This window comes from Macaca fascicularis, chromosome 7 (assembly GCF_037993035.2).
Source record: "Macaca fascicularis isolate 582-1 chromosome 7, T2T-MFA8v1.1".
Taxonomy (NCBI): Eukaryota; Metazoa; Chordata; class Mammalia; order Primates; family Cercopithecidae; genus Macaca; species Macaca fascicularis.
The window spans coordinates 95718689-95735663 of NC_088381.1; positions in this window are offsets into that span (position 1 = coordinate 95718689).

Sequence of the window (16975 nt, forward strand, 5' to 3'; positions counted from 1 at the left end):
TTTTTTATATTATGAATATTTCTTCTAGTGGTAGTCCACATGAATCTCAGGAACTCACACATTTACATTTTGGCTTTTTGCTGTTGTTCTCACTCTTTCTGGTTTAATTCATTTCATTTATTTTGCTTTAGGATATCTCTATTTCTTGTTTTTTCTTTGTTTCTATCTAGCCAACATGCTATGAGCTCTTTTTTATTTATTTATTTATTTATTTTTTATTTATTTATTTATTTTATTATTATTATTATACTTTAAGTTCTAGGGTACGTGTGCATAACATGCAGGTTTGTTACATATGCATACTTCTGCCATGTTGGTGTGCTGCACCCATCAACTCGTCAGCACCCATCAACTCGTCAGCACCCATCAACTCGTCATTTACATCAGGTATAACTCCCAATGCAATCCCTGCCCCCTCAAGGATCTAGAACTAGAAGTACCATATGACCCAGCCATCCCATTACTGGGTATATACCCAAAGGATTATAAATCGTGCTGCTATAAAGACACATGCACACGTATGTTTATTGTGGCACTATTCACAATAGCAAAGACTTGGAATCAACCCAAATATCCATCAGTGACAGACTGGATTAAGAAAATGTGGCACATATACACCATGGAATACTATGAAGCCATAAAAAAGGATGAGTTTGTGTCCTTTGTAGGGACATGGATGCAGCTGGAAACCATCATTCTCAGCAAACTATTGCAAGAACAGAAAACCAAACACCGCATGTTCTCACTCATAGGTGGGAACTGAACAATGAGATCACTTGGACTTGGGAAGGGGAACATCACACACCGGGGCTATGAGCTCTTTAGGAAGTTTTGCTTCCTAGAATTTGGCATTAGTAACTTACACAGAATATACTAAATTTATGTGAAAAAATGAAAAAGTAGATGTCAAATAATAAATAATTCTATAAGGAATAGCATAAATCGTGAATGAAAATCGAAAAATAGTTTGTAAAGATACTTAAGAGCTTAATTGCCCAGGACATGTGATAGCAGAACAGAGATTCTGCTCTGAGAGAAGATAAGAGAAGGAGGCTGGAAAGTGTAAAGGCAAATTTCAAACAACTCACAGCTTTGCCTTTGGCTAAACCTGGGGCTGAGACTGTTAAGTTTAGCAGGAAAGATAGCAAGTACTAAAATTTTGAAATATAACTTACTAAAAGCCCAGATTGTTGTAGATTGTTGTGTTTTTTTTTAAAAAAAATACATAGTATATTTACAATGTTGATTACCTGCCAGTTTCTTAAAATGATAATACAAGCCTTCATTGTTCACTTTGATGCTTTCAAAAGGTATCATAGACTCATGGTTAGTAGGTGATGCTTTCCAATGATATATGCATAGTAGATAGTCTTGGACCTTAAAAGTAAGAATGTCCTAGGAAAAAAAAAATATGATTAAACTAGATTCAGCCTAAAGCAAAATTCCATTTACAATGTATTGATATTTGTGGTTGGTTCAATCACTGCAAAGGAATCATGTTAAAAAAGCAGTTTTTGTTATCTTAATGAAACTTAACTGTCACCCAATAAATGACAAGCAGTGCTAAGGTTTCACTTCTCTATATACCAAAAATCTAGGAAGCTGTGAACTGTTCTAAATATAAGTGTTTCTTTTACCATGGGACAATATTGAGGAACACCAAGTTTACAAAGTTCTAACTACAACAAAACATTAAGTTTCACTCTTAATTAGTGATCTAAATGTCAGTTTAAAATGTTTTCATTTCAAGGAATAAATGCATGTTGTGAGATAGATGAACATTTTTCTTTAATTATCTCTAGGAGGGTTAAAATAATAAAAAAATCAATTTCATTATTCACTATTCTTTCCACTTAATAAAACTGAATAAACACTTAGTGAATTATAAAAAATCTATAGTTTTTTTCTGCAATTAGAAATAATATCATCTTCAGTCTTACTACTCAGTTCATTTTGGTTTTAGATACTTAATATCTTAAGTACAGGTGTGTGTGTATACAGTGAAGTAGATAGCTAATATTTACTAAATTTGGAAGTCATATACAAAATTTTAAACCATAAGAAGTATGTAAGAAAAGAATATAGAATTTAGTATAAGACAAATTGACCAATTATTTTATCTAAACCTCGGTTTTCTCACCAGTATTCAGTGGAGAAAAATTATACTTCTTTCAGTTAGGTGAAGACAGTGAAATTGCAAATGTTAAGTAAAATCAACTAAGAAATTGCATGTCAAATTGTTTTCTGTAAAATGCAAGACTCCATGTGGTGTTATGGTGTTATATAAAGCATTAAAAATTATATTGAAAATAGTTTCATAGCTTTTCTTGCAGAACATTTTCCAAGAAAACTATGCAGATAGGATCTCAGCTTACAGGAGTTTACAAACTCTTTTTATGTGACTTCAAATTAGTAAGTGGCATTTTGCTTATGCTATTTAAGAAATATTTCGAATTCAAATGCATTTTATTTTATCTGTTATATTGTTACTAATAAAGTCTTTGTTAACAGACTATATATATGGTTGAACAACCAATATATTTGAAATTCAGATATACAATAAATGGTTTAGTATAAGTATAGCCCATAAAATATTTAGGACATACTTATATTAAAAATTATTCCTGGCCAGGCGCGGTGGCTCAAGCCTGTAATCCCAGCACTTTGGGAGGCCGAGATGGGCAGATCACGAGGTCAGGAGATGGAGACCATCCTGGCTAACACCGTGAAACCCCACCTCTACTAAAAATACAAAAACCTAGCCGGGCAAGGTGGCGGGCGCCTGTAGTCCCAGCTACTCGGGAGGCTGTGGCCGGAGAATGGCGTAAACCCAGGAGGCGGAGCTTGCACTGAGCTGAGATCAGACCACTGCACTCCAGCCTGGGCGACAGAGCCAGACTCCGTCTCAGGGGGAAAAAAAAATATATTCCTTGTTTATTTGAAATTCTAATTATGTTAGATTTTATGCATCTATATGTGCTAAATCTGGCAAACTTAACTATAAAAGTTTCAGATTTTAGAAACAATGAATGCAAGATAGTATTGCAGAATAGCTATTATATTGTAGGTAGTAAAGTACTCTGGTTGTCAATTTCTCTTTCTCCTCCCACTATTAATTGAGAACTTTAAATTATCTTAGTTTTACTTCCTTCTTTACTGAAATTGGTATAGCGATTCAAAAATTATCTATAAATGCATATTTCTAGGTTGAATTTGGAGATCAAACATCTTGTAAAATGTAAGTAAAACATTCATTTGAAATATCACATATGTGATTTACTGTTATATAATTCTCTTATTTTGAAAGCACCATGAAGTTAATCATAAATATTATGTCACAACAACTCTCCAATATTATGCTTGGGGGATCTTCAACCAAAGCTATTCATATAACTATAAAAGATTTTGATTTTTTTGGTATTTGTGTTTTCTTATTAAATACAAATATAATCATTTATCATGACGGCAAAGTGGTCTTCCAAATTAGATTTTTTAAAATGCCTATAAAATGCTGCAAAGGATAATATCCCACTTGAAATTTCAATAGGATGATTGCCAAAGCCCTTGAATATAATTTCACATTATCTAAATCAATACAGGAATAAGTACTTGCCTATGACAATTTTTACCAGTGTTAAAAAAAAAGTTTAAGAAGACTTAACAATGGAAATACGACCACTTTTTCTCATGGACTTGAAGACTTAATATTATTAAGTTGGCAATAATCCCTACATTGATCTACAGAGTCAACACAAGCTCAATCAAAATCACAGCCACAATGTTAATTTTTTTTTGCAGAAATTTTCTACTTGATTCAAAAATTAATATGAAAATCCAAGCAACTAAAAATATCCAAAATGGTTTTGGAATACTAGAATAAAGTTGGAAGATTCACACTTTGTTATTTCAAACCTTACTGCAGAGCTACAGTAATCAAGGCAGGGATATTCTGGCTTTAAGATAGGCATAGAGAGCAATGAAATTGAATGGAGAAGCTGAAGGGATCACACTCTCTGACTTCAAACCATACTACAAGGCTACAGTAACCAAATCAGCATGGTACTTGTACCAAAACAGATATATAGACCAATGGAATGGAACAGAGGCCTCAGAAATAATACCACACATCTATAACAATCTGATCTTTGACAAAACTGACAAAAGCAAGCAATAGGGAAAGGATTCCCTATTTAAAAAATGTTGCTGGGAAAACTGGCTAGTCATATGCAGAAAACAGAAACTGGACCACCCTGCCTTACACATAAATTTTACAAAATTTGACTCAAGATGGATTAAAGACTTAAATATAAAATCTAAAACTATAAAAACCCTAGAAGAAAACCTAGGCAATACCATTCAGGACATAGCCATGGGCAAACACTTCATGAACAAAACATCAAAATCAATTGCAACAAAAGCCAAAACTGACAAATGGGATCTAGTTAAATTAAAGATCTTCTGCTCAGCAAAACAAAGTATCATCAGAGTGAACAGACAACCTACAGAATGGGAGAAAATTTTTGCAATTTATCCATCTGACAAAGAGCTAATATCCAGAATCTACAAGGAACATAAACAAATTTACAAGGAAAAAAAAAAAAACCCATCAAAAAGTGAGCAAAGGATATGAACCCACACTTTTCAAAAGAAGACATTTATGTGGCCAACATACGTATGCAAAAAAGCTCATCATCACTGGTCATTAGAGAAATGCAAATCAAAACCACAGTGGAATATCATCTTAAGCAAGTTAGAATGGTAATCATTAAACAGTCGGGAAACAATAGATGCTGGTGAGGATACAGAGAAATAGGAACACTTTTACACTGTTGTTAGGAGTGTAAATTAGTTCAACCATTGTGGTAAACAGTATGGCGATTCCTCAAGGATCTAGAACCAGAAATACCGTTTGACCCAGTAATCCCATTACTGGGTGTATACCCAAAGGATTATAAATCATTCTACTATAAATACATGTGCACGCAATATGTTTATTGCAGCACTATTTGCAATATCAAAGACTTGGAACTAACATGAATGCCCATCAATGATAGACTTGATAAAGAAAATTTGGCACATATACACCATGGAATACTATGCAGTCATAAAAAATAATGAGTTCATGTCCTTTGCAGGGACCTGGATGAAGCTGGAAAACATCATTCTCAGCAAACTAACACAGGAACAGAAAACCGAACACTGCATGTTCTCATTCATAAGTGGGAGCTGAACAATAAGAATACATGGGCAGAAGGAGGGGAACATCACACACCAGGGCCTGTTGGTAGGTGGGGAAAAGCGGGAGGGAGAGTATTAGGAGAAATACCTAATGCATGCAGGGCTTAAAACTTAGATGATGGGTTGATAGGTGCAGAAAATCACCATGGCTCAAGTATACCTATGTAACAAACCTGCCCGTTCTGCACATGTATCCCAGAACTTAAAATAAAAAAAAAAAACAACAACAGAGAAAATAAAAAAAGAAATGGAATGGGGATTCTAGAAATAAACGCTTTATTTATGGCCAATTGATTTTATACAGGGAGTCAAGGTAATCGATAGGGTAAAGAAAATCCTCTTCAACAACTGATTCTGAACATTCTGATAACTGAATATCTACATTTAAATAATGAAAGTATATGCTTACCTAGCATCTCACACAAAACACAACTTAAAGTGGATGCTAGATTCAACATATATGATGTCTAAAACTATAAAACTCTGAGAAGAAAGCATAGAAGTAAACCTTCAAGATGATGCATTAGATGATGTTGTCTTAGATATGACACCAAAAGCAAAAGAAACAGAAGAAAAAAATAGATAAAGTGAACTTCATCACATTAAGGAACCTTTGTACATTAAAGGATACCACCAAGAAAATGAAAAGACAACTCACAAAATGGAACACAATATTTACTAATTATATGTTTGATAAATGACTTGTATCCAGACAGTATATACTATTTTACAACTGAACTTTAAAAATTCGGGCAAAGTATTTGAATGGAAATTTCCTAAGAAAAATACACCAGTAAGCTCATAAAAGATGTTCAACATCATTAGTCATTATGGAAATATGAATTAAAGCCACAATGATACAAGATTCAAGTTCATTAGGATTGCTACAATCAAAAAGTCAGGCAATAACATGTATTACCAAGAATAGGGACAAATTGTAACCCTTGCAAATAGTTGGTGGGAAAGTAAAATGTTGCAGTCACTTTGAAAAAGAGTATTACAGTTTTTCAAAGCATTATACATAGAATTAATATATAATGCAAAAGGGGTGCTCATACATATATGCCCATACAAGAACTTGTGCACAAATGTTCATAATAGTATTGTTTATATCAAGGAAGTGTAAAAATCTCAAAATTTCATGTACTGAATAAACAAACAAAACGTGGTTATTCAGAAGATGAAACATTACTCAGTTAGAGAAGGGATGCAGTAATAACACATGCTATGACATGAATTAACCTTGAAAACTTTTATGCTAAGTGAATAAAGCCAGACACAAAAAGTCATATCAAAATGATACATTGATATCAATCAAGAGTATGTAAATAAATAAAAACAATAATAGATTAAGGGGTTGGTGAAGTGGAGAAAGTAGAGTGACTGCTAATAAGTATGGGGTTTGATTTTGGGGTGATAAATGGTCTACAATTAGAAACTGTTGATTGATACACATCTTTGTGAATATACTAAAAATCACTGCATTGTACGTTTTAAGGAGGTGTGTTTTATGAACGTGAATTTTATCTCAATTAAAATAATAGAAAAAATGGCTTCCAAATGATAGTTGTTGAGTTAGCTGATTGAATAATTTGAATTTTAAAAGATGCCGACTGCTATTATCTAAATGTTCATGTCCCTCCAAATTTCATATGTTAAAATCCTAACCCCCAAGATGATGATATCAGGAGGTGGGGCATTTGGGAGGTGATTAGGTCATATTAGGTCATATGGGATCAGAACCCTTACAAAATACACCTGAGCTGATATAATTTGGATGTGTGTCCCTACCCAAATCTCATATTGAAATGTAATCCTCAATGCTGGAGGTGGGTCATGGTGGGAGTTAATTGGATCATGGGGCAGGTTTCTAGTAAGTGGTTTAGCATCATCCTCCTTAACACTGGCCTCATGATAGTGAGTTAGTTCTTGTGAGATGTGGTCATTTAAAAGTTTGCAGCACCTCCCCTTTTGCTCTCTTGCTCACACTTTTACCACGTGAGATGCCTGCCTCCGCTTCACTTTCCACCATGAGTAAAAGCTCCCTGAGGCCTCCTCAGAAGCAGATGCTACCATGCTTCCTGTACCACCTGCAGAACCATGAGTCGATTAAACCTCTTCTCTTTATAACTTACCCAGTTTCAGGGGTTTTTTTAAGGCAATGCGAGAACAGTGTAATACAGGAACTCGTTGGTCCCTTCTACAATGTGAGGACAAAGATAGAAGACATTGTGAACCGGAGTATGCCCTCCCCGGCACCAAATCTTCCAGTGCCTGAATCTTGGACTTCCCAGCTTTCAGAACTGTGAGAAATAAGTTTCTGTTGTTTATAAGCCACTCAAATTTTGGTATTTTGTTATAGCAGCCTGAAGAGACTATGACACTTACCTATCTTACAGTTAACATAGGTATGAAGAAACCACCTGAGAATTTGAAAGTCAACACATTCATTAAATTCTTGTACAACCAGAGACTGGGCCAAACTAAGCTATGCAGCATACCTAGGCTTATGCTTGAAGCTGTCTCCAGGTCATCGTACCATATTGACTGCTCTTGCTTTGTTTTGTTTCGTTTTCACAGCATTTTGGATTTGTACTTTAACTATTTGTCTTCTACAAGGGGGGTTGCACCCTAGAGGAGCATAATATAATACAAAATAGAAAGATAAATTTAAAACATATCTTTACATGTGTTTAATTAAAATTTAAAAGTATGGTTTAATAATATTTAACATGTAGTTAGCACTAGCACCTTTCTTATGTCTATATCTGAGAAAACTTATGGGTACTGTGAGAGATTAGTGATATTTCTACAAAGATGAGAAAATGGCAGTTACACTCCCAGGTTTTATTTTGATCTCAGAGTTTTCTGACACGCTGTAACATGTATGTGGATGTTGAGTAGAGTCATGATTTATATTACCTAGTTTTTAATTAAATATTTTCAAGTAGAAAATAACATAGAAATAGCTAAACAAAAACACAGATGAAAAAATTGTTAACAATGCAAGCAAAAGAAAACAATGAAAAAGGCAAAACAGAAAGAATCCTTGGTCAACCAAGATTACAATTATAAATGATGAAAACACAACATAACATTTTTTAAAAATTAACAAAATACTTGCAACTGCTCTTCAACATAAATGTGGTATCTTAACAAGAGAGACTGGAAATCATTTTTCAAAAACAGCCCTCATATTTTGAATATAATATTTTGGAAATATTTTGGAAACTGTCATTATCATATGTTAGCATTGGCCAAGGAAATATAAGGAGGTCACCATTTCAGGAAATTTAAAATTAAAAATTTGAAAGATACTAAAAATATTTTCTAATCTTTAAAAAAGTTTCAATTAAGTAGATTATTAGTTTCAAATTATTTTTAATTATAAAAAACAAAAATAGAGAAGTAGGACCTAATTAAACTTAACTAAAGAGCTTCTGCACAGAAAAGAAACTATCAACAGAAAAAAGAGACAACCAAAGAATGAGAGAAGATATTTGCAGACTATGCATCCAACAAAGCCATAATACCCAGAATGTATCAACAAGCAAAAAACAAAACCCTATTTTTTAAAAATGGGCATTTTGCATGAATAAACACTTAAAAGAAGACATACAAGTGGTCAAGAAACATATGAAAAAATGCTCAGCATCATTAATCATGAGATAAATGCAAGTCAACACCATAATGAGATACCACCTCACACCAGTCAGAATGGTTATTATTAAAGAGTCAAAAAATAACAGATGCTGGCAAGGCTGTGAAGAAAAGGAAATGCTTATACACTCTTGATGGGAATATAAATTAGTCTAGATACTGTGGAAAGTAGTTGGGAGATGTCTTAAAGAACTTTAAATGGTGTTATCATTTGGTCCAGCAATCCAATAACTGGGTATATAGCTAAAGGAAAATAAACAAAAAGACACATGCACTTGTATGTTCAATGATGTGCTATTTACAACAGCAAAGACATGAAATCAACCCTGGTGACCATCAGTGCTGGATTGGATAAACAAAATGTGGTGCATATACACCATAGAATACTACGCAGCTGTAAAAATAATGAAACCATGACCTTTGCAGCAACATGGATGGAGCTGGAGGCCATTACCCTAAGCAAATTAATGCAGGAATAGAAACACTACTTATTCTCACTTATAAGTGGGAGTTAAATATTGAACACATGTGGACCCAAATATGGAAACAATAGACAGTGCAGGCTACTAGATGGTGAGGGGTGGGTTGAAAAACTACCTATTGGGTACTATGCTCACTATCTAAGTGATAGGATCTGTATCCCAAACCTCATCATCAGGTAAAATTCCCAGGTAACAAGCTTGTACATGTACCTCCTGTATCCAAAATATAAGTTGAAATTTTAAAATAAATAAGTAAACAAACAAAAGAAAATGCTAAAAAAAAAAAAAAACCCAACTGTTATTAATTAGTTTTAAAATATTGCTGATTTACTTTGGAGAAGTAGATAATGACAGCTAAGTTTCAGTAACTACAAAAGTCAGCAACTGTTAGCACAAATGAAAAAGGAAAAAAAAAAAAAGAGCATCATAAGTACTCAGGAGAATAATGTCCCATAACAATTTGGCCCCCTCTGGAAAAATGTCATTTTCATTTATGACAAATTTAAGAATCAGGTGAATTTAGACTTAAACCTTCTAATTGCTATTGAGTGAAGAGATAAGAAGGGAAACAAAGAAGGGAAATTTATAATTTGCTGTCATCATAACCATTCATAAGCATGGATATTATTCTTGTTTTTCAGGGGGAAATCTAAGCTTCAGGTATCTTGAATAACTTTCCCAAATTAAAACAGAGATTCATTGATTTAGGATTCAAATCCATTCTCCCTGACTCCTCAGTCAGCCTACCTGTACTTCCCTTGGAAGTTATTGTTTCTTTTAGCAGAAAATATTTAACCTTATTATATTAGATAGAATTATTTTTTCCCAATTTGTGATTCATCCTGTAAGAGATGTGTGAATGTCTGTCTCATTTACTTTAGGCTTGGTTATGTGTCATGCTTTATCCAATGAGATGGGAGTACAATAACATTGCCCCATCATAGCAGAAGCTTTAAATAGGATAGTGTGATCCTCTCCGGCTCTCTTGTGCTTCTCTCCTCTACCTCCAGCATGGTACCCTGAACAAGTTGCTCTGGACCCAGCTGGAAAGTCATGGATTCCAGCTGAGTTCAGTGGAACTCCAGCCAATGAGCAGTTCTCATGTAATATGAGCACAAAATAAAAGTTATTTTGTAAAACAACTAGGTTATGTGGGTTATTTAAATTGTTAATATTACTGCAAAAACTGAAAACACATATTCTGTTCAACTTCAACCTTTATTGGGTCCTGCAACTATTTTATCAATATTTTTAAATAATGCACATATAATGAGACCCACTTCCTATTATTCTCAGACAAGGCAGATTCTGCCTTTATAGACAAATAATATGATCTTGCAATTATGCAATAGTAGGAATGAATTTAGGGCACTGCAGAGAGTAATTATCTTATGTTCCTGTTATCTCCTTTTGGTTGTGCAGCAAGATTTTTTCTAAGAAAAATCTCTCCTCTCCGGCAACCCTCAAGAATTGAGTGAGCATGTATCCAAAGAAAACTCTTATATGCACCCGTTGTAACTGAGATGACAAAAAAGAGTAATATCAAAACAGTATTCAAAGAAATTGTTTTCCATAAAATATTCTATAGCTGAAATTTACTTACTCATTGATTGCAGTCAAAGTATGCAAAAGCTGGTTATTCATATCTCACTGGCCCACTAACAGAACTGTTTACCTAAAATGTAATTCTACATGATATTGCCAATTCATATTAAGTGCCATTATAAAAAAATACAGTCTCGTGGTGCTCATTTCTGAGTCTCTTTTAAGAATAATTTGATAATATTGTTTATTACACAGCAGAGAAATTTCTGTCTGCAATTTGTACAAGAATAATGTATTTTTTATTAGCGAATGTTTGTTTTGATCTTATCTTTGCTGTAAATTTGTCTAAGTAACCAGGTTCCTTTTATTCTTTTCAATATTAAAAAGACAAAGCTAAATTTGACATTTTTCTTACATGTATTTTCCTCTTATATGTATTATATTACCTTCTTGGTTGTTATTTTATTTCAATTTGTATCATTTCATATCCTATGTGCCATTGTAAATCCCCTAAAACTTGTAAATCCCCTAGAACAAATTGTGGCATCATTTTAGAAATGCAAATGTTATAAATGTTATATATATATATATATATATTTATATATACAAATTATATATACAAATGTTATATATACAATTATATATACAAATGTTATAAATGTTATATATATATATATATATAATTATAATTCTTACATGAGTCTATACACATCTTTAACTGCTTTCCCAAAATACCAATGTGATAACACAATATATCTTTGGTTTCTTCATGTAAAAATTACTTTCTGTGTAATATCCAGGATCTGTTTAAGCTCAAATAATATAATTCTATAAACTCGTCCTCTTAAAACTAACACTTAGGCAGTCATTTTCTTCTGCACTGCCAATAAGAGTAATATAGAAATAAACCTCCCCTTTATAATACCTACTTCCTTCACCTGACTCTTAATTAAAAGACCACGGTTCTCACACTTTCATGTGCATGTTAATCACCGTAGAATCTTGTTAAAATGCAGCTTCTGATTTAGTAATTACAGTGAGTCTGAGATTCCGCATTTCTTACAAGATGCTGCTGATGCTGCTTGTATTCAAATAACTAGTGAAAGGGATTAGACTCAGCTAAATGCTGTAGTAAATAATTTGTTAGCCACCTACACAGGAAATATTTTAAGGTGATCTCAAAATTTTAAATTATAGCAGGAACCTGAAAGCACATTTGAGGCCTGATATTCCAAAAACTAGTTAAAACACTATATTTAACCTACCATTGACCTAAAATTTCCCTACTTTCAATAATGTGGATATTTGCATAATGTAATCTATAAAACCAAAACAGTAAGCAGGAAAATGATTTAAAGAATAATAAATGAGTAAACATTCTTCACCTTCAGGAAAAAGCAATTCTCTAACACCAGAATTAAAATTTGAGTTACTGAATTTCAGCATATTACAAAAATAAATTCTGGAATGTAAGTTGTATAGTTAGCTTAGAGAAAATGTGATTGTTTATGCATTTTGTTTTGGTTTAAACAAATCTGTTGGCATTCTGCAGAGAGAAACAGAGACAAATGGTTTAAACAGACCTTCTTTCTGTGTTTCAGTACACTGCCATAAAACAAGCAAGATGGAAAATTTTTGCTGGCGTTATCACAAGTGCTTACCATAAATATATTACAGTACATGCAGAAAGACTGCAGGGAAACTAGTGCTATCAAACTGTGGATTGATTTCATTCCTACTTTTTATACTGACTGCTTTTGTTTGTTTACTTTGATTTGCTTTGTTTTGCGTGATTATCATACACAACTGAAAAATGCAGGAAAACACACCATTGATTTTCTCCATTATTTGCAAAACATTAATGAGGAATTATGTAAACATTGATATTTTTAATGAAGAGAGCTTTTGTTTTCATGAACTTATGGGTCTAGGAGGATGTGAGTGTTTCATGTCATTAAAAACAAATCTGCTTTGACACTAGACTGTGATCTTCTTAGGGGATTTTCATTTATTCATCTTTGGACCCTCAGAACCTATCATAACTGTTGGAAAATAATTATTTGCCAAAACATGGCTTCCTCATGCTGTATCATAAGATAATAAGAAAAATCTTATTAGCTAAAATTAATGCTATATTAAACTCAGGTTTCTGTTACTTAGAATAGCATTTAAGCCTAATTATAGAGGGATATAACAATGATAAAGGAGGTTAGGAGAGACATGTCACCATATGATGTTATTTTATTACAGACAAAAGTAAATAAGGGAAGAATCGAGCTCTTTGTTTCTCTCTTTTTAATTTCATAAAAGATATGGGACCACTTTTGGCTTATAAAAAGTATTTTGTATCATCATTATGCTTGGGTTTAAATTTTGACCTTTTGTTTAATCAACAGAAAGCTTATAGGTATAGGAATCTGAGACTGTTCTAATAGTCATCCACTCAAAAATATTGGCTCCTTCTCTGCAATTTGATCATTTAATTTTCCTTCTCTCTTAATGATTAGTGGTCAGATAGCCACGATATTTCTCGTATTGTACAACTGAATATTTTTTATATATTGAGTACCTATTTGTATCAATTATTTACCAGTGAATAACCTGATTGATGCACACAGGCATGATATCAATATAAAATCATGAGTGACATATGTTTTAACTCTTTTAAAATAAGAAAAACATCATACATATAAAAATGCTCTAGTTAAATTAATAATAATAAAATGACACCCATCGAATGATCATTAAAAAAATAAAACATTATCAATACTTATACCACTTATGTTCTACTCTTTTTTTTTCTTTCGAAGTCCCTATTCCAGATTGAAACGCTAGCTGAGATGTATCATTTGATTTTTAAAATGTAGTTTATTAGCTAACATGTGTGTTATAGGAGTTATTAAGAAATTATTGTAGGCAGGAAGAGAGGAAAAGGGGGTCTTGGGAAGGTTTTGTCTCTTTAAAGCAGCTCCAGAAATGTTTCCTGTCTATCAGGAAAGCCTCAGCTCTTCGAGCCAGGCCAGCACCCTTTGATATGCAAATACTGGCCATTAGAAACTGGGTCCACCCAAACATGGCGATTCCAGACCTCTTCTTCCTTCCCCTCACAGGTGCCTGGCAACATGGCCACCCCCATATAGCCCCACGTGTGTAGAAGATCATGGCACCCTGCATTTGTCTATTTAAAAGCTAGAGTGGGAGGGCCAGTATTTTCACAAGTCAAGTGATTGACGTGCCTGGTCAAACCAATCCCCTGAGCCCTATGCAAATCAGACACCACCTCCTTCAACCTCCTTATATAAGCAGCCACATTTCCGCTGCACAAAGGGCTTCATCTCTCAGCTTTGGAGCCCCCAACTCATTCTGTCTCGGTACAGGGGAGCTGTTTTCTTCTTCTGTCCTTTTTTCTTGCCTAATAACTTTTCATTCCTTAAAACCACTCCATGAGTGTCCATGTCATTTTATCCAAACTGGCACAAGGACAAAGAACGCTGGTGTTCCTCCATTTATCGGAGCCATGTCATATCATATGTATGCCTAAACTAATGTTGTTTAATTTTACATTTTTCAAACTTAAAATTTAATTAAAAAATAAACATTGTATGTGTTTTCTGATTTGCTTCTTTGGTTCAAAATTATTATTTGAGATTTATTTTTGGGAATGCATACATAGTAGTTTATCCATTGCCACTGCTGCATAAAATTACATTTTATAATTATGCCCTGATCTATAGATTCATTATATTACTTTTGGACGTACAACCTGATTTGAGTATATTTGTGTTAAGGCAAATTTGCTATGGAAGTTATTACACTTGGGCTCCAAAGCACAGGCACATCAAGTTTTTTTAAGGAATATGTCCAGTAGTTGAAATGCTGAGCTGTAGAGCAAGAGAACATACAAATTACTGGAAAATGACAAATTGTCTTCTAAACTGTTATGTTAATTGAACTTCCACCAGCAAACTATAAGAATCATTTTTACTTCATAACTGTGCTGTTAAATATGTTGATCTCTAGTTACATATTGCTATAAAGTTAATCTTTATAATGGTATAACATTAAAACCTCATTTTCTCAGTCTTATTAGTCACATTGCAAGAATTCAATAAACGCATATAGAATTGGGGAACTGAACTGGTGTTGTACAACATAAGATAGAACATTTGTATCATTGTAGAAAGTTTATGTTATGTGCACATCTAATTGTAGAGACTACCCAAACAGGCTAAGTGTGAGCAACAAGGCTGTTTATTCACTTGGGTGCCAGCGGGATGAGCTAGAAAAGTCAGCGGAGGGTGGTGGGATTGGAGTTAGTTTTATAAGCAAGGGGTAAGCAGCGGAATGTTACAGTTAGGGGCCATTTATTGCGGGCAGGTGAAGAATGTCACAAAGTACAGTATCACAAGGTGGGGGAGGTCACAGGGCACAATGTCACAAGGTTGACTGATCAGTTAGAGTAAGACAGGAACATGTCACAGTGGTGGAATGTGGCAAAGTCGATTAATCAGTTGAAACAGAACCAATGTCTTTCTTCTTTTGTGGCTTTCCTGTCCTACCAGACTTTCTGGCTCCAGGAGGCCTTCTGGTCATGTAAGTGTGGGTCACAGGGGTCACCATGACTTGACCGTGATGCAGCCTGGTCAGAAGACCTTACAGTTTCATCACACAGCTCTGCTCTATGGCCCTGACTAAAGTAGGTATGGATCAAAGTTTGAATTTTGTTTGTGAATTGTTACATAATTATGATATTAATTTGTATTTCTGTAGTATTAATAAACATTTTCTCATGTCAAATATCTATATGTTCATAATTTTCGCCTTTTTTTAGTGAGTGATCTTTATTCCTTATTAATACATAGACATGTTTACATATAATTAGGCTAATAATTATTTGTCAATCATATGCACAGCAAACATTTGTCACTGTGGCTTCTTTTTTTATTCTCTTTGTGGTATTTTCTGATATGGGGTCCTAATTTGAATGTAATGTATAAACATTTCCTTTATGACTAACATGTTTTATGGCTCAAGAAATTATTTCATACATCAAATTATAGCAATATTTTGCTTATATTTTATTCTTAATTAAAATTTTTATGGAATTAATATTTATTTACATTTAACCTCATAATTACCATTTTTTAAAATATCAAATTTCTTCCTTCTGGTATAATATTGTATCTTCTTCAGATATTACTTTAGAGAAGAATTATACATAAACATCTTTCTACTTTTTTATTTTATAAAAATATCTCATTTCCTTCTCATTTAGAAAAAAAAAATTGAATTGACAGTGTTTTGGTTTCCCTCTCCAGGATTTTTGGAAAGCAGAGCATGTTGGCTTATACCCATATTCTTAGCACTTTGGGAGGCTGAGGTGAGAGGATCATGTAAGGCCAGGAATTTGAGGCTGCAATTAGCTATAATTGTGCCACTGCAGTTTAGTATGGGCAACAGAGGGAGATTTTTTATATCTAAAAAATAAACAAACAAACAAATAAATAAATAAATAAGGCATTCCACTGTCTTCTGACTTCCATTGTTAACATTGAGTAGTCTCCTGTAATTTCTAACTAATCTTTCTTTTCACGTGTTTTAAATATTTTCAGTCTTCTTCTTTAATTATGTAACCATATTAAAGAAACTTGTGTTGTGTCCTGCACTTGTAATTTTTGTGTCTTCCTTTTTTGAACATTTCATTGCTGCAGTTTTTTCTGTTTTGACATAAGAAAGAGGGAGAGAGAGGAAACAGAGAGAGCGCGAGAGCACTTTTGTTTTTGGAACATTATCTTGGAGAATATATTGAAATTTTCATATGAAGTAAATTTATCCAGAGGGAGTTTCTTTTAACTCTGTCTACTGTCTAAGGATATATACCTACACTTCAAATCATATTATTTTTCCTTAAAGCTAGAAAGCTGTATGAACTACATATCATAGCTAAAACATGTAAATGTCAATGCTGATGAGGAATTACGAATTTCCAGGAGAAACATTCTCTATAGTTGTCATCAAGTTCAAGATAAGTTTATATACCCAGTGTCTAC